This window comes from Anopheles coustani, chromosome 3 (genome assembly GCF_943734705.1).
Source record: "Anopheles coustani chromosome 3, idAnoCousDA_361_x.2, whole genome shotgun sequence".
Lineage (NCBI taxonomy): Eukaryota > Metazoa > Arthropoda > Insecta > Diptera > Culicidae > Anopheles > Anopheles coustani.
This window is the reverse complement of record NC_071288.1, coordinates 90,738,245-90,764,753: the sequence shown is the minus strand read 5'-3', so window position 1 is coordinate 90,764,753 and position 26,509 is coordinate 90,738,245. Positions and strand designations below refer to the sequence as shown.

The following is a 26,509-nucleotide window of genomic DNA, read 5'->3' as shown; positions in this document are numbered from 1 at the left end:
ATTGAAGAAAATAAAGCACAAGTGAACCCGTTCTGCTGATCACAATATGTTTTTTAATCCAGATGTGAAGCTATCGATGTTTGTTGAACCAAGGAAAGAGAGTCTATGATGTCACACCGGAAGGCCTTCACCAGTGGAAAACTTCATCGCTTATAATAGCGTCGATGTATTTTCATTCCACATTGTTTGCTTACATCGCCATTGGTCAAGGTTCCAATGAACGAGACAGGAATTCTATCACCGTCGATCACGCATAGGCTTTCAGACATACACTGTGGTGCAAAATTGATCGGACAATAACAAAATGTTCGTAAATTATGTATAAAAGGCATGGAAAAAAATTATTTTCAATAAGTTTTCAATTAGGTCCGCTTTGTTAAGATTTGATCTCAGTAAAATTAATTTCAAATACCGTATAACATTGCATAAAAAAATTTCCTACAACAAAAGACACAAAATAGTTCAGATTCAATGTGCAAAAATGATCGGACGACATGCAGAAATAACATTTTTCTCTTTAATAGTTCATTCAATCAAATATTTTAGTAATGTGTATGCCCTCCTTTGTACTTAATAACTTCTGCCAAGCGTTTTGGCATGGATGCGACCAAGTTATTAGTTGTTTCTGGACGTAGACAGTTCCATACAGCTTCGATCTCCTGCTTCAATTGTTTTCTGTTGGGGATATGTTTCTTTTGCAGTTCTCGTCCAATTTCATCCCATAGATGCTCAATTGGGTTTAAATCTGGGCTTTGGGGAGGGTGATTCAGCACAGTGATGTTTTTTTGGGCCAAATACTCCGTCACAAGCTTCGACTTATGCTTAGGGTCATTGTCGTGCATAAACACAAAGTTGCTGCCCAACCGGTATTTCCTGGTAGATTTTGAGATATTACGTTCCAGAATATCCTTGTAGTCTTCTTTGACCATAATCCTTTCAATGAACTCCAAGGTGGCCACTCCAGCATAGAACATACCACCCCATACCATAACTGATCCGCCGCCATGCTTAACAGTTCCACGCATATTCTTTTTTTCTAGAGCAGTACCGTCAGTTCTCCAAACTCTAACACGTCCATCTGAAGCTCTCACGTTGAACTTACTTTCATCAGTCCATAGTACTTTTTTCCAGAATGAAATTGGTTTGTTCAAGTGCTCCTTGGCGTAGGCCAAACGCTTCAATCTGTTCTGCTCACTTATGAATGGTTTTTCCCGAGGTGTACGACTCTTGATTCCTATTTCATTCAAGGCTCTGCTGATAGTGAACCGGCTTACTGACTTTCCGATGATAGGTTCCAGATCGGCAGCCAACTTTCCACCACTAACGAACGGATCTTTTTTAACAGCTTGTGCCAAATACCGCTTGTTTTGTTTTGAAAGATACGGTGGACGCCCACATCTGGGGCGATTTTCGACGCCACCAGTGGTTTTTTGGCGGGAAATGATGTTAGATACTGTTGACTTTGGAATACCAAGATATTGAGCAATTTTACGAATAGTTTCACCACGTTTGTGAAGTAAAATAACATTACTTCGTTGAGCTACCGATGTTTCCTTCCTTCCAGCCATTGTGAGCTTTCAACTACTGTCAAAATTGCGACTAAATGTTTTGTAGTAGTATTAGTGACATTAAAATTCATTAGTGTATCAACTCATACACTCAAACTAGTTTGATCATTATTATCTTTTTTTTTTGCGATGGTTTCAATGGATGTCCGGTGACTTATGCACAGCGGTTTTCAAGACTTCGTTGAAAAAAAAATTTTTTTCCACAATTTGGCACATTATAAAAATTTATGAATCATGAAAATTAATGTATCGAAGTAAAACAAATATTAAGAAAAAAAAAATTTGTGATAAACAATAATAAAATAAGTTTAACGAGCCAATCAACGAAGTTATCAGATGCGTCCGATCAATTTTGCACCACAGTGTAGCTCCTCACCATCTGGAGTGTCATAGATTGGAACCTTGAGTGGCAGAGGTGATATCGCGTCATGACCCACCGCTATCTGGGAGTTGGTCCATCGGCCTTTAATTCCACCGTCTGCCAGTGGATGGTGAAATCATAGACGGTAGCGTTATTCCTGACGTTCTGCAAAACGAAACCGAATAACCCTGGCCTATCCCACCGACTTGAGGTGAATGGATGCTTCCAACGAAGGTATCACAACAAACGAGCTGGAAAAAATGGAAATCCGCAACGCAAGCAAAATGCGCATGGACGACTTCTAGAGCTACACGATATCTGCGGCTGGATCGCGGCCGACGCTGACGCTCGCAATCAGTTTCAAGTGGTTCCACTTCAGTGGCGCACATAGCACATGGCCAGCGCCCCTGCCCATGATGGAGTGATTCAGGCGAGCCCAACCCGTCGTTATTGCCATTTCTCGACAGCACATCTGTTCCTGCCTCTGAGAGGGTGCGCTCTCGCTCTCGACCCGACCACTAATTCCTGTGTTGCGCCTTCCATAGGTTCCTACTCCTCGCGACTCCAGAGAGCCTGTCAGCTAATTGACATCATAACTGAAAATGTACGCTTACCGAATTTACGAAACCATTCGTCCATTTGCATTTGCACCCGAAAAGAACATCTACTCTAGGACGTGCCGTTGATGACCCAGGAGTGGAGTGTAACGGAATGAAGTGAACCGCGCCTGGCGGGTGTCGTTAACAGCCGAGAACGTAAGGTTAACCTTCCACCGACGTGATGACGTACGCTATTAATAGAAGCAATAAGTCAGTGTGTCGTGACACTTTCCCCCCGGCCCGTTGCTTGCACCATTGAGGCGTGTCCCACATATAAATACGGTACCTACTGGCACACTTATTGCACTGCGGGGTTCAACCCGAGGGGTCCATTTGGACTCGAACGAGATGCACGAGACCATATGGAAGACAAGATTCTCACTGCCAATGATGGATATTATTGAGTGGTGCGAAAAACAAGCTGGACAGAATTATATCACCACCCGCGAGTAATGGAAAAGCGAAAAAGCGGTCGTTTCGGGCAATCGGTAGCAAATGGATCTCCCAGATTTAGGGAGGGTTATGAGCAGAAACGATTCATTGAAATGTAGTCACTGTTTCTTTCACGTCCGCACACATTGCCGGTGATGAGGCGCACATTTTCCACGAACACCACGTGGACGTGCTGGTAACCGGTTTTTCAAGCCTCTCGTAATTCATTTAAACGAAATCACTGTGCGTCCGATCACCCAGACCTCCCTACATCGTCGATTGTGGATCGCCATAAATTGCGGGAACCGTGCCGCGCACTCATAATTACATCATCAACCGTTTCGGTTCGGGTTGTTCGGTAATGTCCGATGGATGGATGATCTCACCCTCACCGAGCGGGCGAAAACATCGGACCGTTAGAGAAACAGGAGAAAGACACAACGGGCCAGAGACCTCTCCTATATCTCGGCCCTACAAGTGGCGACATCTGGGGAGGAAACGCAAAAACCGACATTCCTGCTGCTTATACGCAGGACGATTTCAGCAGAAATGATTAACCGGCGGACGTTCGAGAGCAAATTACGAGATGGTCAATATTTGCAACATCTTGGTTCATCCTGCTTCAGCGCGATAGACATTAATCATGGCTGCGATGGATTCAGAGCCATCACTCCCTGGATGAGGCAAATTTACCCAGTACATCCCCACACGCTTCAGTTCGAAACCTTCTCCAAATTGAGTTTGCATTCGCTTCTGATTGAACCTTTCACTAATAGAAGAGAAGAGAGGAGAGGTATCACTTAAGGCGTACGGTTCAGGAAATGGGAAAGGAAACCCAATCCAACCTTTCACCGGAGGAGAGCCTTGGAAGGAACTGTGTACATAAATGGATGATTTGCGCCATCTTTCCCCCCGAGGTGGAAATTAGATTTACAGCCACGCCTTCCTTCAATCAATCGTAACTGAAACTGATATCCTTTTTCCCGGTTCCCGTACCAGAAGTGGATTTCATTTAAACGACAGAAATATCTGATCTAGAAAATCGTCCCTAAGAAAGTGTCATCAGAAGTAGTTTCTTTCAAGTTCAAAAGCGACTTGACAGTATTCGAAACTTTAAACGAACAAGAGGAACCGCTTTTTAGTCCGAATACTAAACCACGGTCATGGTGCGGAGTTTTTTTTCTCCTGAAACATGTGCTAATTGGCCAGGAACCATCAACCGTCACAAGGCAACGGGCACGAAACAGAAACTTCTTCAAAAGACAAAAACAGAGCCGCTTACCGGATGGCATTTGAGAAAAAAAAACCCTTTCGGCAACAAACTTGCTCCGGTGTTGTACCACGAATTGTCAACCGAACGAAAGCGAGGGATTTCTTTTTTACCTCCTCAAGATGACATTTAGCACCTTCGACGTAAGCATAAACGGTTCTGTTAAGAAAAAGGCACAAGAAGAGAAAAAGGCAATACGAAACCATTTAAAAGGTTTAAGAGGAGTTAAGAATTCTTCTCGTGTCGCAGCCATTCCTTGGGTAGTTCTTTCTGGTCCGCTCTTTCTCATAGAATTTGTCGCGTGTCCCGTTAGTGATTGTGACAGAATGACGAGCTGCGAGGATTTTTTATTTTGTCCCGAGACTTTCTTTATTTTCTCCACTCTTTTCTTCAACTTTGCTGCTGTTTGACACATGGTTATTAGTTACTTTGCAGTCCCCCATGCTCCTCAACTGGGATGGTTGGTTGGGACGATAATTATGCATACGATGAAATGGGAGCGAGAAGAATATTTCATTATGGATAAATACACACGCACACAAAAAGGCACCCAACGTGCGTGCGTACGTGCGTGAATATGCGAAGACGTGCGTGTTTTGTGTGCTGAGAAATGCTATTCGAAATCCACCCAGGAACCGGGGGGTGTGTTGGAGAGAGACATTTCATAATTTATGACCTACGACCGCCGGGAGAACTCCGTCAAGTCGATGTACATTTTTGTGGATGCGATGTCAGTGAGTAGGAAACGCACAAAGTAAGAAAACAACAAACGCTTCTGTAATAATAAGCGCTCGGGGAAGAGTCGCGACGGAATGTATGCTAGGAATTTATGCTACACCCTTGAGTGGCCACATCTCGAGCGAGAGAACTTTCCTTTCCTTCCCATCAACTCGTTCGCCGCAAGCCGCGATCTTCAAACGATCTTCACCCGGCGTCGCTCGGGGGACATAATTTTATACCATAATGAGCTCCCCAAAGAAAGGAAGGCTCCTTTTTCCCCTTTCCCCCACCACTTTCCCTCACTCTCTGATTTAAATGGCCAAAAGTAACAACAGAGAATGGGTGATTATCAACACCGAGATTTTGTCGTCGTAATTTTCTCGTCCGACGCACGTACACAAGGAGTTGGTTTATTCGTGGTGCGACAAAATAATAATTCACCACCAACAAACAACAGGCGTAGGGAATATCGTTCTTTAGGGATTCTTCCCTCCGGTAACAGGTGGTTTGAGACAAGCCCAAGGATGTAGCTTTGAGCGTGGTGATGCATTTTTTAATGAACTTCACTCCGACTCGACACGTTCACGGACCGTCATCTCTCCCCCAAACTCTTCCGCACAGCGCCGTGGAAGGAATTTCTAATGAAGCTTGTAGGAACACACGGGGGTTGTCGTAATGCTTCCCTGTACCGCAAGACGCCGAGATGTGGGATGCAAAGTTTCGTCACAAGTGGCAGCGTTCGGTGTGGGACGAAAGAACCAAGAGGCCAAAAGTGGTGACGCGCTAGCAACATGGCGCACATAGGACCGATGATGCCATCAGAAGAAACCGGTCATCTCGAAGAGGAGTTTGCATTTACGATTGAGTCATACACATCTCGTTGACTATTTGCTGCTGACTATCGCGAGACGAATGATGAATTTGATTGCGAAGCAGTCAGGCAAGGAAATGCCTGCCGTGATCGACATAAACATAAGAAAAATAATCAAGTTGATATTTGAAAAACATTACGCTTGGATTTTTCAGGTTTATGGTGTTCAGGTTGTTTTACAGTTTTCCTTCCGTTTTTTTAAAGGTTGAAAATGTTTAATTCTACCCACAAAGTTGAAAAATATATCCAAAGACCCTGCTGATGATGCTGATGTGTGCAAATATCAATGCAAGTGTTCCATGGATTCCTCAAAACGAATAAAACGGAAGAACCAATAAACAATGCTGATGATTTGTTGTTTCAACTGTTTATAGCTAGGATTCGATGTTTTGAAGTGGAAATCTATCCACCACCGAGAGCTAAATGTATTTATAGATCATACTCTATGTAAATATGGCGACCTTAATGTTAAAGCTTAGCATAATTATTTTGAAACCATTAGAAACACAATAATTCATTTAAATGCTCTTTGGTATCATTCTTCACATATAAATGATCATAGTAGTTACAAAACAGTGTAATACTCATGTTGGAAATAATCTTGATAGCAATGAACTTATATCAAAAGAACCACGTTGAGATCAATCAGGTCCAATTGATTTAATAAGATAGAAATCTCAGATACGCCACGGGGACAATTTAAAACAACTGTGTTCTTCTCGTGGCTCCACATTAGTTCCATCGCTCGAAATTACCCTTTTCGTCTGTGACAAGCCCGAGAAAATCGACCGAGCTAACTGAGTTTACTTTAAAATAAGGCAAACTGTTTAATTAAACGATGACAAAAGCGTGTCACCTTCATCGAGACAACATCGTGTCGCTTTTCCGTCGAGTTGGGCGTGGTTGTCTCGAGCAATTGCCATGTTTCTCCATTCTGAACCTTCTTCACTCGTGTGTGTCGGGGTGATGATTCGGTCGACCGGGGAAAGGTATCAAACGGAAAAAGAATCTTCACATCGAAACAGTGTTGTTGGCCACATCGGCTTCGTCGCCGAGCACGGAACGTTGACGCTGGTGACCCCGGCTTGACACAATTTTCATTTATATTCATAAGTTTATTTCATCTTCAAACCAACCGAACGGATGACGCTTGTGTTGGTGTTTTCGACGAGCCATTTTTGCCGACGACCCGCGTCCTAAGACACTGCTTCTCGGCACGCATATTTTGCCGAATGTCGCCATCGAATGGTGCAACGATGATGTGATCCTCGATGGGCGGACGGGACACGGCATCAACAGCGTCGGCGCTAATGTATGACATCATACGGGAACGGTTTTATTATTGAGCCACAATAAATGTGCACCAACCGCGAGGCAAACGATGTTCCGTTGCCGATGGAGGAGTTGTTCCCTCCTCATGCCAAGGTAACCGCACCGTCGTCGATCTTTACTCGTCGGTTCATGCCCCCGAGTGGGACGTCGGTGGTAGTCGTAATTGAATTTGATTCAGCAAATCGAGAAGATCTTTCCATTTGTTACATCAATTTGTGCTGTTTTCAAGTTTTGTCCGTTGGGCGTTGAACGATGAACTGTTTCGTGAAGTGAAGCATCATCAGCGCCTATTGGGTGGCATTTGGGCCGTATAAAGTTTCCAGTGGTGGATGTTTCATTAGAATGGTCTTCTTTTTACTGCTCTTGATTTGCGGATTCTTCAAAAACTTGGCTGGTTTTTGTCTGTTTTGTTTATGTTATGTGTGTCGTCAGTCGAACTAGACTTTCCATTAAGTTATTCTCAACTTTAGCTGATGTCGGCATTTTTCCATCAAATAACAAAACATAAGAAACGAAAAAAAGATAAATCAATAGAAAGGAATAAAGACAAGAAAATGAAAACATCAAAATCCCGTAGAGATATCGATCAGCATATCCACTGCTTCTAGGCTAAAAGTAAACGATCTCTCTCTCCCTTGATTAGGCATTAACTTTTCCATCCGTCGCCATGGGGGAGGAAAATGTGGAAACAGCTGTTGTCGGAACAGTTTTTTTTAAATAGTTTCGCTATTTTTCCTGGCGAGTACAACTTCATCAGCTGGTTGCAGCGAGGACCCAGTGGGAAATCAATTGTGTCGGCCCCCTCCCAGCGGATTGTCCGGTATAAAAGCGGCCTACACGGACCGCTGGCAGCTCCAATGTTCCAGATTCCATTCGCCAGAGGTCGGCCAGAGTTGGATTGTGCAGCAGTTGGGTCTCCCTCCCTCCAGGCAGTAAGGAACAATAAAAAAGGCACACAATAAAAATGCACTCAAATCGACCACAGTGGGTAATGTATGGCTCGTGCAGCCGCCAACTCTTGCCATTTTCCGGATTGCCTTTCTGAGGGCAATATCTACCCCTGTTCCCCGCGCGGAAAAGGTAAATTGCAATCAATTCCAGCCGATGCAAGCGACACTGATTGAATGCTGACAATAGGGAGTCCCGGAGGGAGCCCCCGATTCGACCAAACGTCAAAGGGAAGTAGCCTCCGGTAGGCCTCGGTGTTGTGTGGTATATGCTCGGGTGAACTCCAACAACCACTCGAGAGACGCATTGATTGGGGACGGCCATTCGTTGTTCCCGTCGTGTCGATTGATGCAAAAGCTATGCCACTCGATATGCGATTGTTCCGAAGCGCCCATTACATCGCGAAACGAAGTGTTTTTAATAAAGCCTTTCTACTTCGAGAGCATTCTAATCCTTTTGTTTCGTTTAGACACCTCTTTTGTTTTGTTTTATACGCAATTCTCTGCTTTTTAATTTTGCAGCGAGTGAACGGAGTGAAAAATCCGTTATACGTTTAAAATTTAAACCACCATTTTCGAAAGTTTGACAACCGTTATAAGTTGTCATTCATTGTATTTTGTTTTCGACTCCCCAATCTGATACAACAGAGTAATGTTTCCAACAATGAAATTTCGTAAGACACAGCTAACCATTAACCATAATTTTCAAATTACTTCAAATCGGTGAAAAGTAATGGATGTTAAATTGCCGAAAAATGCCAAACAAACAAACAACAAACAATGGAACATCTCTCTTAAACAGTGTTAAACCCATAACGGAACTACAGCACGGAACGGGGAGCACCATAGAGTTCAATGGTCGCCGGAAGCCCTGCAACGAACCATTTCGGAAGAAAAAGTCATAAAACGGACACAATTTCCTCCGCCACCGGAGATAATGGTCCGTTCGAAGGAGAGTAATATATAATTGCGCGAATCATTAGATAAGAAGAGCGGGCCGCCATTTCGACCGTTCCGTCACATCAACTTCCATCATGATGTCAAAAGTCTCGCCCCGCCCGAAATGGGGGTTTAGTGTAGAGGTCCCTCGGTTATCAGCGATGTTCTACCCCGTGTTTAGTTTGTTCATCGGAGAACTCGGAACCTTATGCCACGGAAGGTGATTAAGTTTGTTTTTCTTTTAGAAACGCCAACATCACCGCCTTTGAGATATGATCGCGATCTGGTCGTCGCGTCATCACATGAGTCATGTGTCTTGGTGTGTGAGCATCACCAGCGCCCCGCGAGAAAGGTGCGGTCGCGGACATCCGCGAGGTCCCCACGTCGTACAAACACACATACACGGCTCGACACCGGTCCATTGTCAGTGTATAGGTTCGCGTTCCGCGGGGAATTCAAACCGGCCGACCGAAAAACCGCCACCGCCCAGTGCACACAATGTCGCACATCTACCAAGAAGCGAAAGGTGACGCGCACACCTTACACACCCCGCCCGCGCGCGCGCGCACGCCGCGGAATCGATCGTGGGCCTCGCGTCAGATTCCAATCTGCGTGCCAATGCATATCGACACACACACACACAAACAAAACAGTTCCCTCGCGGCGGGGTTTGTGGTGTATGAAGCTAGCAAAGACAACAAGTTGTCAATGTCGCACGGAACGACCACTTGGCGCAGCGCGCCGCAAACACGGACACATCTGGCGTTTGGAGCAAATGTCCGGCGGGATTAGAACAGATCGGTGAGACCCAAGAACCAGCACTGGTGATGATGCTGATGACCGTGAGCTGAATGTGCGCGGGTTTTTTTTTCGGTTCGGACACAGCAATGGCGGCACATTATGTCATCTTCTATTTTATAAACGACCGACCGACGACGCCAGCACCTACACACGCGCAACATTGGAGCGGATTTTTGACTTCCCAGAAACATTCTAACCATCATCATCACACGAGGGATGAGCAGATCATCTCATCAACGTAACGCCACGCGACGAGGGAAGCCTAAGGTGTTGTGTGTTACCTTTTCGAGGGCCGAGGGAAACATGGCCACACCTTAAACCAAGCTCGGCGGCGGTCGACAGTCTCAACCCGAGGGGTGTATGCTTTGGTGGGGGGTTATGTGTGCCCGTTCTCAACTTCTTGCCACCTGCCAACATTCCAAAAACCGAGCCGCTCGAGAAACCAACCACACCAGTTTATTTAGGTCACCATGCCACAGAGCTAGCGCTAGCATACGGAACTCATGGCAGGAAAAGCTCACGATGACGACGTGCCCTTATTATCCCCGGCCAAGAGACCTAAACTTGTGACTGTGCTGTGTAGGGAGGACCTGCCTTCAAGCACGAAGGAGAATGCGTTTCCTCGAGGTAAAGCCTACATCAGCCCAGTGAACATCGTTAACCGTAATGGGCAGCAAGTTCCAGTTCCTTCCACACAAACACACACACACCCAATAGGGGGTTGTTACTTTCTCCCACAGGGAGGAAAAAGGGAGTGTTTTTCCTTTCCTTTCTATCACAAATGTACGACGATTTATTTCGCAGAGTTGATAGAGACTTTTCGCTTCAGATATTCGGTGAGGAAAGTACATTACCGGCTTATGGACAGAGGCCGTTAACTTGCTAAACCAGCTCCAACAGCAGCAGGTTGAACGAAGCGTGTTTACTTTTCTAGCCCATCCAACAAACCGGCAGTGTGTTGGTGTGTCTATCCAATGGGGTTTAATCTCTTTAGGCCTCTTTTAGCCACCTCGGCAGGGTTGAGAAAAATGCCACACCTTTTCGTTAGTTTCCAGTCTTTCGAGGAACTCCAGACGCTTGGATGTATGCGAACGCGGTAGGGGGACTAGAACAATGGTATCTAAACCGACCCGCTCCATCCACGGTTTAAGGGTTCACTGGCAAGTGTTTCCACTACATCAACTACACCCTTGGAGCCCAGATGTGCCTTCAAGCGTACCTTTCACTACCCCTCCCGGGATATATGCCCACCCCCAAAAACCGGCGTTAAGTGGCACGTGCACCTGAGGAAGGGTTTTATTTTTCACATTACTTCGAAATGTTTCAGGTGAATAACCTTTCCCTTTGTACCAGAGGCCATCCCAATCCGTAAGAAACTTTTTCCCGCTGGGCATTCCTCTTTTTTTTTATTGTCGCTGTGGTTTATCCTCCCGAAAGTCGGTGGGGGCTGAAGAGGTTCCGGGCTGAAGAGGTTCCGGGCTGAGGCAAATGTTTCGGGCCAATTATCGTCATGGATATGCTCGGCCTGACCGAACCTCTATCGATCGAATAGACGTTCCCCACAGGTGGCTTTATAGACGCAGGAGACCTTTAATGGAATAGAACGAACCGGTGGCCACCACCTGTGTCACCATTTCCGTTTCCAGGTTCCGCAATGTCTATTTCTAGCCGAGTCCCCTCGCCCTTTCTGGTTGCGCTACCGGAACTTGCAGCCTATAATCAACTCATTTTGGGAGAAGTATGGGAGAGAACCAGACCCTTAAAAATCCACCCTGGACGCTGGTGGCGCTTCCCAATGTCTGCCGGAATCGTGGACTCGGACACGAGACGCCACGAAACTCCAGACGACGACGACTACGGGTGGCGTCTGGTGTGCGCCGAATACGCAACATGCTGGCGCCGCTGTAGACATACCGCACACTACTGAAGGAGAGGGAGAGAAAGAGAAAGAGGTTGCACTGAGGGGAAACAATTTAATAATGGTTATGTCAGCGGCAGACGCGGGCTTCGTTCGGCGTCGCCGGTAAAATGCATTTGCAACTCCAACTCCAGAAAAAAAGAAAGAAGAAATCAAAACTCCATTTACTCCAATCCACAGCTAAAAAAAAACTCGCCAAAGAGTTGCGAGACGCGAAAGAAAGGAAAGCTGTGACTTGATGGCGCCAAAGAACATGAATGGACGGCTATCTCTACCAAGAATTGAAATTAACTAATTACATTCTTGTAGCACAAAATGGAAGAAGGTGCAAATTAGCATACATCGGGGGGATTTTTCCATGACCGCTGAAACGATCGGGCAAACATCCAAGAATTGGTTGGTACAGAGACATGGAAAGTATATGAATGATGTCATACCCATCAGGACTTTCAATGGGACAAGTTTCTAAATGAAAACCAGACAAAGTCCTTGTATGCAAAAATTAAAAGTAAAATTCACTTTTCACAACAATTTTTTCCAAAGCTTCAAATGAATGCAGCATTAACATTCAAGATTGTCCGAGTTCGATTAAGCTCGTTTTTTAGTTCTTCACCACAAATCGTCACGCTGCAGTTAACAGACCCTGTGTTCCTGCTTTCCTCCTACCCCACCCTGTCCAAGTTCTCGATGAAAAGGGTTTTATGCTTGCGTCGCTAGAACCGGAAAAGGGGTTAAAGCATAAACTCCACATTTTACACCGCCAGCGGAACCATAAACATGCGGATATAACGGATGAGCCGGCACAATATGTTACCAGTTTGGCTTCTTCCTTCCTATTATTTGATATTTGAACAGGAGAAAAACAAAATGATTGGTAGTGGAATCAAAGAAACTATTTCCAAGTAATTCAAAATGAAGTTTTGTAAAATATGCTGCCATTATTTTTAATTTAATAAACACACTTTGTGTAAAGTATTTCATACTTTTCATTCAAAACTGATCGGAATTTTGCCCTTAACTAGTTTTTCCTAGACGTAAAGTGACGTTTGTTACTTCCGGTTTTCATTTTACGCCCATGTTGCTAGGCAACACTCCCTACTGTCGATGGTACTTAAAGCATCCTGTTGCACTCGAAGGTCTCCTCTACCTCGTTCAAAGACCAAACGACCCATTAGCACAGAGTGGAACCACTTCCGTCCAATGCAATGGCCTCCTCCTGGGAAGAACGCCGGAAGGGCTGAGGCTCTCTCTTGGGTGCATCCGTTAAGAACATGAATGTATCGTTTGCAGCGTAAACAACACGACGGAGCAACCCATCCGATATTACATACGCTATTCTGACCCACAACCAAAACCAATCTACGGCATGGGCACGTAAAGCTGGAGTCCAGAGAGGTTTGTAGCGTTTGGTTCCATTCTTGCTGGATGGATAGAATTTAAACGTTCATACGAAAGACATACAAATACAGACGCATCGATAAAACCGGATAAAGCGAGGATAATATGTTCCCAAGAGGTAAAACAGCTACGGCGAGAAACATTCTCCAAAATACCCAAGGAAACGTTGATGGGGATCGAAGGCAGCCACGAAAACATGGCTCACACTCTTGCATTAAGAGGGATGTATTTGCTCCTCCACCCACAAACTATGTTGTCGCCCCCTTCCTCACCCAACCACTCCCAACTAAAAGGCATCGAGTTTCGGTTCTTTCGCGGCGCGACTTCGCTTCGCGTGCGTGGTTCTCTTTAATTTCTTTTTTGGGGTTTTTTTTTGTTGGTCCGTTGGTGGAAACCAGTTTCTTCTCCGCCTTTCTCGGGGTTTGTCTTCGATATTCGTTAAATTCTACCCATGTTCCTGCTTGCCATCCCATCCCCCGGGGACTCCATCCCTTTTGCTTTGGATACATAGAGGTAAACCCGAGGCGAAGAGAAAATTATATTCAAGGGACCCACCAAAAGAGGGCTTTCATTTTTTTTTCTTTTTGGATACACTTTTATTTACACTGTGTACCCCTCACTCGCGGAGTGTGTGCGTGTGCTGGGCCCCGATGTTGCGTGTACACACGCACGCACGCACGCACGACTTTTCGATGCTTTATGCTGCCCATGCTGCTACTGCCGCTTGTTTACCACACACCTTATTTGATATTCCACTTCGCTTTATTGCTCTCTCTCTCCGCTGGTGCTGGCTTTTGTGTTTCCGACCCGGCTTAAAAAACATTCAAAAAACTTGTATCATTCGGGACGACGAAAGCATCGACAGGCGAATGGTAAACAGTGCCAGGTTCAAGAAAAAAAAACGAACTGTTTCTCAAAGAGGCAAGCGAAACGGGGAAACATTACAACCAGGGTCTTCTTCCCACAGTGAGACACACATAAGAATGCCCGCGAACGCAAACTGAAGCCCCGGGAACTTGTTTTCATTTAACCATCATATCCCGGCGTTCCGTTTTTGCTCGTTCCGCCAAACGTTGGCTCACCTTTCGCGCTTCGCGAACTTCGCGAATAAATAATGACGCCAAGTATTCTTTTTACTTGTTGTTGCTGTTTGCTCTTACCTGTTGTTTTTCGACTTCTACGCCAAAATTCCGCAGACACTACGATGAGGAGTAAAGCAGCAACAGGATCCTTGGACTTGGGGACAAAGTATGCTTGTTTTTACGTTGTACTCGATGAGCACTTTTCTACCGTTCCCACCCGCTCACTCCACTGGTGCACTATATTTCTTCTCTCTCTCAATAGTGCATCATAGCATGCAATGACAGAATAGTATGTTGCGTTTATTTTTTCTTTAGCTCCACTACGCGCTAGGTTACTTTGTTTTATTTACTTTTTCTTCCCGTTTACAAATCACACGGCCACTTTGATTCTTACTTTCACACTTTTCTCAACCTTCCACGTACACACTCGCTGGCAGCTAGAAGAAAAATTTAAATTAAATTTATATTTTTATTTACCACCCCTCTTTGCACCCTCCACACAAGACGGGAAAGGCCGAAAGGGTAGCGGAAAAACGCACTCTCGCACACCAAAGAACCGTTGTTTTCATTCATTCGATATAGCAGAGCAAATCTATACACTTTTTTCATGGGCTTTCTTGTTTTCCCTTCTTTTGCGCTTTTGCGGTTGACTTTCGTGCCACCCTCTCTTTCTCGCGCGCACTCTTCGCCTGTGTGTGTTTCTAGGCACACAAACCGATCACAAACACCTTTCCGATGAATACATCCGCACTCCCCACCCTCTTCGTTCGTTCGTTTGGGACGGTGGAGAAGCGTGTCCAGTAGTGCAGCGTCGGGTGGATAAAAAAAAGTGGAAAAACTTGCCCAACTTGCAACCCCCGGACACTTCGATGTGGCCCCTCAGTTAGCACTTCACACAGTGGGTTGTCTTCCGTTTCCCGTTTTGATAAATTCACGCTCGTTTCCGAAACAGCCTTTCGACCACCGAAAATTTGAAACATGAACGAAACGCAACTGCCCAACGATGCGTCGCGGAAACCCGCAGTACTTCATTCACACACGCGCACGCTGTCCAATCGTAGCTTCTTGTTGTTATTACTCCGTTTGTTACTACCTTTCCACACAGCCCTGTAGTGCAGTGAAGAAAAAAAAACGATGCGAAACGACTTTGTGCACCACGGCGTCACACCAACCCGGGGAAAAGCAACGCGTGTACTCTCGACGAAGTCCGCGACTTGATTAAAAATAAAGCCTCGTCTGACGACAGACGTCGGTGAGGGTTTGCTTTGACCAAGGTTCTTGCAGCAGTTTGCACAAGGTGTGTCAAAGAGTCTGTCAGTTGCGCATTTCGGACGTTGAATGTGAGACAGAGAAGAAAGCACAAAGACCCGTTCAAACGCATGCGCATAAGGGAGAAGCCGTACGTAGGGCTAGTGATGTGCTAAGGAGTCAGCTTCAGCGAGTTGATTCACAAAGAGCAAGACCGATCAAGGTTACTCCCAAGGTTGGTTTATATGGAGCGATTTGACAGATAAACATAGCCCCGTCTTGGAATTTATGATAACTAAAGTAAACATTCGTAATGAACGTTTGAATTCAATTCTGTAACAAAAAAAACAGCTAAAGGATGTAAAACACATTTATACTGATCGACTGCTACCAACCATATGATTCCTGTATCAGAAAAGCTATTTGATTGGAATTTTAAGGAAAACACTTATCTATCTATCTACAGCACCCGGCAATTTCAACCTCAAAATTCGTTCACTTTAGTCATCAGTGCCAACAAGGTAAATAGACATGAAAAGCTGTGGCGACCCAACATCTAGTTCCAGTAATCTTGGGTGCTACAGTGGGACTGTCATTTTCTATACGTTGTTCATATCCCCCTCAAAACCCCATGAATACCACAGTAGTGTTAAGCAAGCCGTAGACGTTGCGAACTTGTACGCGCGAACAATTTGACAACCAGGCATTGCCTATGTTAAGGAAAGGAAAGGAAGATATCCTCTTACATCTTCCTTTCCTTTCCTTAACATAGGCAATGCCTGGTTGTCAAATTGTTCGCGCGTACAAGTTCGCAACGTCTACGGCTTGCTTTACAGGGATTCTCAGATGTGTAGACTCTTGGCATTAGGCACCTTGATATTGAGCGGATACCGGATATGTCATACACCTTTGTAAACCTACCTGATAGAATTAAGAACCGTGAACTACTTGAAGTAGAACTGTCAAGCTGGATTTAAACGTTAAGCAACCCGTAGACGTTGCGAACTTGTACGCGCGAACAATTTGACAACCAGGCATTGCCTATGTAAAAGAAAGGAAAGGAAGATATAAGAGGAAATCTTCCTTTCCTTTTCTTAACATAGGCAATGCCAGGTTGTCAAATTGTTCGCGCGTACAAGTTCGCAACGTCTACGGGTTGCTTTAAGCTGCCCGTAAACGTTGCGAACTTGTTCGTGCGAACAATTTGACAACCAGGCATTGGCTATGTTAAGGAAAGGAAAGGAAGATATCCTCTTATATCTTCCTTTCCTTTCCTTAACATAGGCAATGCCTGGTTGTCAAATTGTTCGCGCGAACAAGTTCGCAACGTTTACGGCCAGCTTTAGAGCCCCGCTACACGACCCGCAAACTCAAAAACTTTTCGGCGAGAAGAGGGGAACAACCGAGAAGTTTACGTCAAAAACTTTTCAGCTCCGTGAGCCGAAAACTGCACCCGCAAAGTTTTTGGCAGCTACCGCAAACTCAAATGCGCGAGAAGAAGAAGATGAAAAATAAATAAATGTAAACATAACAAATCTCAAAAACAAAATAAACGAACATACGGTGATAAATTTACGTGCTACGGTAATATTTTGTCATTGGCTGGCGGAGATCATGACTGGCAACAGCATTGGTACCGCAGAACGCGGCTACACGAACCGCAAAGATTTTGACGTAAACTTATACGGTTTTTGAGTTTGCGGTTGGAGTTTGCGGCTCGTGTAGCGGGCTAGTTACATATTAATCTGTGCAGATCTTTGACGTCTACAGCTTTTCCTTAGCTCTTTCCAACATCCCTCGAGATATTCGGGATATCTGGAGGGATGTTTGACAGACGATGGGTACGAGAGAACAAAGGAAATCTGTAGACGTCAAAGATCTGCACAGATTAATATGTAACGTTTAAATCCAGCTTCAGAATAAAGCACGAGGCTCACTCTTTTTCGGAGCCGACCGTCAAACTGAGCAGACGTGTCGTCTATGTATCTTCGGTCTTTTGGTCATTGTGTGTGTGTATAATTCCGAAATGGATTAACTTTACTGTTTGTCCGTAAACGTCGCCCTGCAGTTTTTCTATCCTTCCTGACTATGGTGTGGTACGAAGTCCCCACTTTGGCGGCGTTTACAGATGATATCATAACAGTAGCAGCATTTATTCCAACTGCAGCACATGATATTCCAACAGCATCAGTTGATTTTATAAAGCAATTATCTTTATTATAACTGCGTCAGTTGAAATGTGTATCATGAAATGTCATTTTAATTTGGATGACTTCACCTTCCAATTGATACACCTTGCATATGTATCTTGTTTTTATTTGACATTTAGATATGAGTCAACCTTCCGTAACTATGGAGCTTGTGAATTACATAATATATGTATTTAATCACATCTGACTTAACCGTTCTTTTCCACTTGGACCACCGCGGTGAACAAATGTATTGTTAAAATAAAAGTAAAATATCCGAATATAACAGAAATTCACTAATCCGCATGGAAAAGAATAAAGCAAAATCTTCAACATCAGCTTAAACACATACTGGTGTAAGCGTTCTGCGTTTGCGCGTTTATTTTACACCTTGGTGGTGGCTGCAAAAAGTGGAGCCAAACGTCCTTTAGAAGTTAAATGCGCAGTTGTACAGTTTTCACTTGTCGTGCATTTGATAGATTTACTTGTTTGTCACCTTAATTTGCTGCGAAAAGTTTGTGTAAAGTGCTTCTTTACCGTTTCTAAAGTGTTGTTACTGCGATTGTGACGAAGGGAGAATAACAAAAAGTATGACAAAATTCGACCACACCCAATGGCGTACGAGACTTTGTAAGCCGGTCTCTATGCTAGTCCACAAGTGATATCATGAAAAGTCACGTATGAACATGTTGATTTGTGGAATTGAAAATTCGAGAATGCCATCATTGATCTTCGAACTATCTTCATAAACCATTGATAACAAAGTGATGCCCAAAAAATTCGCTCGACTTTTTCTGTGCGCTAGCGAACGTTCGCTCGAATTCTGAGCACCGAACGTGAACCGAAGGAAGGAAAAAGAAAAGTGTCATTAGAGCGAGAGGCATTGCTGACACACGGAAAGCTGACGACGTGTAAGACGTGTTTGCATAGAAAGGGGGTCATCCTGAAAGTAGCTTAGCGGAGCTTCGCAGCAAGTGCAAACCCTCTCGATTGTTTAGCGTCCGTGCCGTGGACATCGCATTCCCAAGTTCTATCTAATTAACCACTCGAACTCAACTGTTTGGCCCACCAAGTTTTCTTCCCGGGTCAGGTGTATTAAGTTAAACGAAGTGTGAAAGTAGTTAAATTGGCGTTACTTCAGCGACACAAGACCGCACATCGATCGCGGAATTTCTCTCGTTGAACACTAGCGAGGTAACGACGCCATCGTCGATTGTTTCAACTGCAATGTAAGTATATTTTTGTAAAGCAATGAAAACTAAAACACAGTTAAACCCGCTAGGCAATTTCGAGCAAATCGTCCTCAAAAACGTCCTCCATGACACAAACATCGAGCAGTTTTGTATGGTGAGGAGGACAAGGAGGACGATTGCTCGAAAAACGTCCTCCTTTTGTTTCATCCCCATACAAAAATGGAGGACGTTTGTTCGCGCGGAGGACGTTTTGAGGACGATATTTCGAGCTGCCTAGCGGGAAGTCCACGCCCAGCGAACGGCGGTACACTGAAAATCGAGCAGTTTTTTGCCTTTTTCTTTCGGACCCCCCGTTGTCCGCTTAACGGGGGGTCGGATTACACGCACACAACGTTGAGTCACAGGTGACACTACCCAGTCACTTGAACACGCGGGTTTTGGATATTAAATTGGATATTACACATAGAAAAATGGATATCCGATTTAGCTCCAAAACAATCACCAAAATCAAGATTTTTGGGTGTCGCGGTCGAAGCGCGTAGCATTATACACACACATGAGCATTTGTCATCACCCGATTTTTGCGGTGTTCCGGTGTGTTTAGGGTGATGCCGAATTGATTCATGCATGGCTTACGCATACAGTCGCAGCTCGGTGCCGCGGTTGAAAGTAGTTGCATACCCTTGTGCGAGTGGAAGCTAGAGAGAAAGTGCAGATTTAGAGTGAGAGATCCGAACAGTATCCGATTTTTGCGATTGGGTAGTGTTCCCGGTTGACAGAAATTGACATTGTTGCTGGTACTATGTACTTCCAGCAAGAGTCCCATCAATCTGCCATGGAAAAACTTGCTGGTACTACATGACAGCTGCAAAAAATTTGAATTTTTGTCAACCGGGTTGTCATACGGTCATACAACGTCTCTATTTATTCAGCAAAACCTATTCGATTAACACGTTCCGTACCAAGCGTTTTAGCACATTTTTTAGTACAATTTTTCAAATTACAATTTGTTTATAATATTTGTTAAACCGATTGTTTTCGAAGGCCAAGCAAAAACTTAGTTTCCCAAAAATGTTTATAAAATATTATAATAATTTTTATGTTGCATTTTCATTTATTTATGGGTCAAAAACTTTTTTGTACTAAAACTGCTGTCACCCATATTTGGGTGACGCGGTACGGAACGTGTTAAAAATGGTCAATGTGTTCAAAGTGTACGATTCAACAGGTGTATGCAGAGTGTTGTAACTCTGCGTGCAAAAAAAAAAAAACAAAACACAAGGATCCAAAAGTAACCCAGAATTGAACAATACAAAATTGGAACACAGTTTCTTAGGAACATCATGGATAAGGTGTATAATTTGGGTTGACATTATGTTTGCTAGATTTTGGCCGTTTACACTTCCATTCAACACTTTAATATATAATATGCAATTCGAGCCAGTGTTTAAAATGTGTAAAAAAAACAACATTGCATTTTTATTTCAAGAAAATGCGTTATATTTGAATTGCGTAGGAGAATTACTTTTCTTCCTGGATTTGTTCCTATCGCGGATCAATCATAGCCTTTTTTCTTATGGCAGTTTTTTATAAAAATAATAATGTGAAAATTATGTGATAATGATGTTCAAAATTCGACAGACTGGTTCATACTTTTTATTCCTACACTGTTGAGGGTATTATGATCCAGTTCCGCGTTATTGCTCGAAAGTTTCCACATTTTACTGCCATTACGACGGCCATTGGATTTTTATTTGTTTTACACCAAAGCTATACATCTTGACTTCGATGCTCTATAAACCTTCGCCAGTTGTTTAGCTTGGTTTAGTCAACTTGTTCAGCAACGAACAAGACATGGCAAGCGGAGCAGAAGCCGAACGTACCCACCCAGTCTCCCGAACACGTGCTTTCTCGATAAGCTTGTCGGCCGGGTTTTATTAAAAGCTCGGCGGCCGAGCTTCCCGTTCTTTCCACCTCGAATCCGCTCAAAAGTTAAAATGTGTAACTAACTAAAATTCAAATATCCTAACATGTTACATATTATGGATTTATGTTCATCGATCTGCAACAGAATTACAAGTAGCAAAAAGATAACAAATTAGAGCGGCCCAAAACCCAAATGATGGACATCCAGAGGTGCATGAAGAATAGAAAATAACATACGCTTATGGACGCGGTGCGTGGGGACGCAGCGTGTGTGTGTGTGGCGCGGTGCAAGTTCTACGCGTAGAAACGCACACGCTCTCAGCTCGCCGTGCACCGCACACACTCTCATCGCGTGTTGTCTACCCACGTACGAGTGGAAGCAAGAGCGAATGCGAGATTAGAGCGAGAGATCCGAGCCAGTGGCCGAAAATTTTAGGCTGGGATATTGGCTCGCCAGCCAACGATCGGGCGTTCAAGAAAAAGTTCGCGTAGCGTACAACAGAGCTGGCCGGTAGCGGCTGTAATAAATCTGAGAAACGAAATAAACGGACATACGGTGATACAGCCGCTACAGGCCAGCTCTGTCGTACGCTACGCGAACTTTGTCTTGTACGCCCGATCGTTGGCTGGCGAGCCATTCCGACTATTCGGATCCTGATTGAGCCACAATTTGGCTTGCTTTACTTCGTGCAGTGTTCCGTGGGTGGCGTGACCTTCGGCGTTTAGCGGACGCGTGGTCCGACTTCCGTTGGCGTTCCACTTAGCGGAGCTGGGGATGGTTGCTTTCGTTCAGGGTTTTTGCTGACAAGTTGTTTTGTTCGTGTCTTGCACTGCGTTGGTCGAGCGTTGTCAATTCGTACGGCTGAGAGGGCGCGGGTAGAGGTGGTGGGGTGCGCTGGAGGAGGCAAGGTGGTGGATCAGCTAGGTCGCTTCATCTACCAGGCGCCTCCATTATACTACTTGTACACGCATTTTGTTCAGTAAAGTAGTTGAATCTAAGACAAGCTTGTTTCTCTGATATTATGCTTACCAAAACATCTTTTAGTTGAAAACTAGGAAGTAAAACTTTTAAAATTTGGTCCTAATGTTTCTTTGTCGTGATGTTGTTATGTTACATGTTACAAAACTACGTGTAACGAATCCTTGTCTTCTTTTCTAAACACCGGTAACACATCTGATCTTGCTATCGAGCGTACTTAAAGGCACAACACGAAAGATCTTTGTTATGTCTCATTCTATGAATGTGCATAGCCAAACTTGCATGTAAAACATCTGTTAGAAAGAAGTGAAACTAGACACGACTATAAATACCAATAAATATGTTTTATAATACATTTCAATATTTGTGGCGTACTTCAAACTCCTCCTTAGCGTTTCACAGGTTTCACGCTGCGAGTGAATTTAATTTTAATCCACAGCACAATGCATGTCCAAGGACATCTAATTAAAATTGCGTTTTTTTTATTTCATTTTAGAAACCACAAACGCGTTGTTATTTTCTTTACTAATTGTCAAGTAAAATGGAAAAAAGAAAAAGCAGCTCTGATGATTCAGAACAATCAACGTCCAAAAAACCAAAATTAGATAGTTTGAATGAAGGAGTTACGGAAGAGACACACGAGTCCGGTCAATACAACAAGGATGACCCACGGCAGGCAAATGATTCGGAATTTAACCAAGGTAAAGAGGTCAACATATCTTCTGATGATGCATCGAATATAGGAACAACTGATAAAGGTCATGGTTTGAAAAACACACTTCACGGCGTTACATACCAGCTAAAGCTACTGATACTGATACTGCTCCAAGCTGCTAAGGAGATGAAAGTCAACAAGGAATTTAAATGCTTCATTAGCACTGAGGATCCAGACTGCGGAAAGTTTGATGACATCGTTTTCCGTTTTACAAATGGCGGTCAATGGTTCCTTCTATGCATCCAAGCTAAGCACAAGGAAGATGATACCAAATCCATCACATGGAACGACCTTATATCGACTTCAAAGGATAGCCCATATTCAATTAGTAAGTACTTCAATTCTTACCTACAACAAAAAACGGACGAAACCCAAAAAACGCAACCACCCATGCTTGTTCTTTGTACTAACATTGGTCTGGAGCAAGAAGTAAAAGATTTAATGGTAAAACACTCTTTTGAGATTAGTCTAGCGGGCTCTATTTTTAACTTATTAAATAGTGAAACCTACACATTTGACCTCAATAAGATAAACAAAAAAAACGGTGAGAAGCTACCTGAGTTTTTGGCAGGAAATTCAGATTTTAAACAGTTGCCTAAGCAGTTAGCAGAAAGTATTTTCAAACGAGATACTGTTGATTTTCGCAATCCTCTGTTTAAAAGAAATCGCGGTTTCATACAAAATAAAATTGCAACAAACGATTTTTTACCAAAACGAAAACAAGAATTTTACAAGGTCAATAAAGACTTTTTCAATGATCGTGACAATTACGAATTCAAAATCGAATTCGAAACAGAGTATCGAAAACTCATCAACCAAAAACCCAAAAAGTCAACCAAACAAGAAACAAACAATCAAGATATTTGGTCAGACGTAGAAAACAAAGGCATAAAGGTAAATAAGCAATCAGAAACCGACGGAATAATTCTACCAAAAAAGATAGAACAATCGCAAATAGAGACCTTTTTCAATTCATTCATAATTGCTGCAAATACATTAAACGAATCGAAATTATCTGGACTAATTGTGAATGAGCTAAAGGAATCCGGTTATTTACCACAGGATACACAAGAAACTATTGCATCTGAGATTGTGCTTGACCGTCTCTCGAACTCGATATTGGAATGGATGAAAGATAAAGGGAGCAAGGCTTTGAATGGACAAGATATTAATGCGTTTTTTGTATATTTTGAGACATCGTTAAAGTTTTTTCACTATGAAGGCATGTCACAAGATTATTGTCGAAATATACAAAACGATAAGCTTGAATGCAAGACGGAAATATTAAAGGAACGAAAATTGTATAAAACACTCGATCAGTGGCTCTCTGAGCCTGGCAATGATGAGCATGAAGTGGATATTTTGAAAAGCGACGAGCCATCGTGGATTGTATATGATACTTTAGAAATATGCAAGTCTAATCTGACCTATTTATTTTTTGAAGACATACAGTTTGAAAAATCAAAACGAGACATAATTAAAGTCTTCATTGATATGACTTTTCCACTTGTGTTGGTGATTGAATGCAAAAGTTTGTCCAATATTAAGGGATATATAGAAGGGCGGGTTGAAGGCATGCCAACAAAAACTATCAAAAAGATTATACTTATCGGCAAAACTGATAATGCTACAGAGATTGAAAGAGAACTTCTTGTCCGAGATCTGACGGACAAATGCAGAGAACAAATAATCAATCAAAGCAAGATCATAAATTTCTTTGGAACCGAAACATCAATCAGTGTGCTTTTCCATGATGAAGATAAACTTAATTTTGTTTTAGATGTTCGACAACTTTACAGTGGGATAGGTATAAAATGTAATAAGTTGAAGGAAAACTATGAGAAAATTAAAGAATTATTCATTCATAGAAAATGGGAGCGATGTGATAAAAACGAATTTCGGAAAACTGAGAGTTGGAGCTTTTGGTCTGCTAGAGAAGAAGGTTCGACTTTTACCAAAATGTTTCCTGACAGTGAAGCTGAGAATAACATTAGTTACGAAACATTTTTGGATTATAACAAATTTAGCGACGAAAATATTACCAGCATTCATTTGCATAGAAACAGTGAATGTACACATCCACCACCCGGTGTTGACGGTCGTAAAGTGCATGTAATTTTCAACGAAGCCGGATCGGGGAAATCGTTCTACCTTACTTGGCTAGCTATGTATCTGCAGGATGAACGTCCTTTTCAGTGGGTTATTAAATTCAATCTAAACGAATATTCCGTGGTATTCGATCAATTGCAAACAAGGGAAGAATGTGGAAATATGGGTAAACTGATCACGATCAGATTTCTTTTTCAGCTTGTCTACTTAGCTTGTCTCGTCGATAACATGTTTCTAATGGATTCAAATGATAAATTGCATAAGGCTCAAAAAATTGCGGAAACACTTGATTTTGATAATGGCTGTTTGAAGCTGGAAAAAAACAAAATGGAAACCGTATCTTCTGAGGAATTAATACTGCTCCGAATATTTGTACATAAATTCAACAGCAAACAAATCGTTATTTTGATGGATGGGTTTGACGAAATCGCGCCAGATTACAAGACGGTGGTGCTTGAATTATTATCCACGCTTGAAACCTTTGATGTAATTTGCAAGATGTACCTATCTAGTCGTCCGTATGGTTTGAGAAACGAAGTGGAAGCCACATTGGAAGATTGCGAATGTTACCGTTTAGAGGAATTCGACCAAGAAGATCAACATTCTTTTATTGGTCGATATCTTTTAAAGCACTTCGACGAATACAAATTATCAGACGATGCAAAACAAGCAATGACATGTCGTGTTGTTTTTGCAATTTTAAGAGAGACCCTGGGAAACATTATGAAATTACCACTATTTTTATCGATGGGAATAGAGCTATTTATGCCTATGGTGAGAAAGTATATAAGTGTAGAAGAAGAAACAATTTCCAAACAAATTATAATAGATTGTGAGAACATTTTTGAACCTCTCAGCATGGTGGAATGTTTTATTGAAAAGAAGCTTAACATCGTGAACATTGAGAAAACCGGTTCAACTATTGCTATAGCTAAAACAGTTGAGGCAATGAATAATGCAAAACAAAAACTAGAGAAGATCAAAAAAACCCACTCACTATTGGCTTTGTACACAACTATGTACCAAAATGATATAAAGGAATTATTGATGGTTGAAACGCAAAACACTGCACTCCGGTACATGGAAAATGTTAAGAATGGTTCAGAAAAATTGGGTCTTATTGAAGGAGTAGTAAAAATCACACCAGTCTTCAATCACAGGTTGTTTGCAGACTATTTTTCTGCTCTGTGGTTATATTTAAATCAAAATGTTACCGCTGTTAAAGACTTCCTGAAACATAAAATTTATAAGACCAGGAACAGAGAAGAAATAAGACAATTTTTAAACAGAATGATTTGTAGGAGAAGCTCACTTCATATGTCAGTTCTTGATGGTTCAAAGGGTAAAATGGAGAGAATTCTAACTGAAAACCCAGACTTCATTACTGCAAGGGACGATTGGGGAAGAACTCCGTTGCAATTGTCATTTTTACTTCCTACGTCTGTAGGCCGTAGTAAAATTGGTGAATTCTTATTGCATTGGGTTGATGAAAATAGTGCGAAAATAAAAGACACATATTTTAAATGGTTTCCATTGGATTATGCATATTGCACTGACAATGGCGCACCAGATTGGCAGTGGATACTTACATTATTAAACAAGGGAGCTTCCATCGATACTCCTGAAATGTTTTCTAGATATTCTACAGAAGACCATTTGAATGTGTTTAAAGAAGTGTTGAGCATTGAATTCTTCACCGAAAGAAACTACACACCGAACTTTGAAACGTTTTTCACGAAATTGGTAAAGAGTTTAGGATCAGACAAAATGCTTAATTTAATGATGCCGCTGCTTGGGATACGTGTCTTTTGGTTGATGACACTTGGCTTGAAGTTCTTTAAAAAACAAGTCCAATGCATGAGAAAAATGAAGAAAGACTTATCCAGTGATGTACCAATTTTAGAGTTTTGCA

The 26,509-nt window shown here is 42.9% G+C and overlaps 1 protein-coding gene across 1 annotated transcript in view; it reads right to left on the bottom strand.

The window, feature by feature from the left end:
- LOC131260642 (protein 4.1 homolog) overlaps positions 1 to 15,449 on the bottom strand; it is a 44,797-nt gene extending 29,348 nt beyond the window's left edge. Inside the window, exons 1-2 of the mRNA XM_058262414.1 lie at positions 15,332 to 15,449; positions 14,317 to 14,675 (exon numbers count right to left, since the gene is read on the bottom strand). The gene's annotated coding sequence lies outside the window, so the exon portion shown is untranslated. The remainder of the gene's footprint in view (positions 1 to 14,316; positions 14,676 to 15,331) is intronic.
- Between the last annotated feature and the right edge of the window lie 11,060 nt (positions 15,450 to 26,509).